The sequence below is a fragment of the Acanthopagrus latus genome, chromosome 23 (genome assembly GCF_904848185.1).
Source record: "Acanthopagrus latus isolate v.2019 chromosome 23, fAcaLat1.1, whole genome shotgun sequence".
Classification (NCBI taxonomy): Eukaryota; Metazoa; Chordata; class Actinopteri; order Spariformes; family Sparidae; genus Acanthopagrus; species Acanthopagrus latus.
In genome coordinates, this window is record NC_051061.1 from 8363986 (window position 1) to 8365495 (window position 1510).

Here is a 1510-nt window from a genome sequence, read left to right on the forward strand (position 1 = left end):
AAGTTAGCATCCCAAAGGCTATTAACAAATAGCCTTTGGGATTTTGGCAGAAATTAAGATCTATGACAAACACAAGTTCATGATAATGAACGCGTTTTATTCAGCAAGATATTCCCCACAGACGGACAGCACATGATTTTTGAAATGTCAATGAAACTGCCATTTTTAAGAACAAACAACTTTGCAGTTGGATGACTAAAACGTCACCACAACATGCATTTACTATAAAATTGATCAATCTAGAAGTTGCAAAGTCTAAAGTCCACCTATAAAGGCCGACAAGTGAATGATTCTCCATGTTCGCTATGCTGACATATAGATTCTGTAGTCACATTTAGCCACTTGTTAGCAACCACCGTAAGACTGGTAAACGCTTCTCAGTTCAAACAAGGGGAATTTACTGAGGTGTTTTATGTTGTAAAACAAATCTTAGGCTTGTTTTAACAACATACATCAGACATTTAAACAAAAACCCACTGACTTTGAGACGAGGGAAGCAAAAGTGCAAGAGAGCTAACTTATTTCTGGGTTTTAGGGCTTCACTCTGAACGGAATATTTGGATATGTTTCCAAGTATACAAGTGGCGTTAAATAAACCGTATAATAACTTCGAACGGAACACAGCGTGAGTCTAACGTGTTAGCATGCTAACATTTACAGGGTTAGCGCGAAACACAAATTACAGGGACGGCTAACGAGAATGTTGACATATATTCAAAGAAACCAAAGTAGTGGACAGACGGAGTCACACAGCCATGACGCTAGCATGGCTATACATGTGTTGGCCACATTCAGACAACTTGCGGCCACTGAATTCTTACAAGAACATGTTAGCGTAACCTCTGCCAAACGCCAGGGCCTTTCAGAGCATGTCTCACTCACCATTTTGTGTTGACTTCCAGTTACATTACAGCGGGAAGCCCGTCACACAGCTAAAAAGAAGCTAAAGTTAGCATTATCTTTTACAGCTGTGATGTACTTGCTAACAAGCGCGCCTATTATGTCATCGCTTTGTTTGCCGGTGTAAACTGAAGGGACCTCTTTAACAGCAGACATCTTAACTCGTCTGAGCAGCGGAAACACAGGTGTAAATAATGGCACTAACGATGGCTCTGTTCCATTTGGTTATTTCAGCGAGCTCCATGCAGCTATGTAGAGCATTGTGGGAAATGAAGGAAACAACCGACTGAATCGCGAGAGGATGTTGTCTGGGCAGGCAGTTACAAAGAGAAACGTGTCCGTCCGTGATCTACATGCAGTTTCTCAGTTTCTCTTAACTTTCTGTTCATTTCTCGCTCTCATCAAATGCACGCCTGTCCTCTCCGCCTCTTCCTCTGTTGATTTCCATCTTTGTCTCGAGACACCGTCTAATTTTTCTGTCTCAGAGCTCCATCTTGGTCCTCTGTCTCTCTCTCCCTGTCCCTGAGCATCTTTCTTCTCCGATCTCCTTTTTTTTTTCTCGCTTTTTCCTCCACAAAGGGAGGGAGTCGTTATATAAACCTGTTGTTTC

At 42.0% G+C, this 1510-nt stretch overlaps 1 protein-coding gene across 2 annotated transcripts in view; it reads right to left on the reverse strand.

Annotated features, from left to right (window-relative positions):
- LOC119014168 (protein kinase C beta type-like) overlaps window positions 1-1018 on the reverse strand; it is a 111608-nt gene extending 110590 nt beyond the window's left edge. Inside the window, exon 1 of one of the 2 annotated variants that reach the window (XM_037089124.1) lies at window positions 883-1018. The gene's annotated coding sequence lies outside the window, so the exon portion shown is untranslated. The remainder of the gene's footprint in view (window positions 1-882) is intronic. The other variant, XM_037089123.1, reaches the window with a different exon arrangement.
- Window positions 1019-1510: the final 492 nt, after the last annotated feature.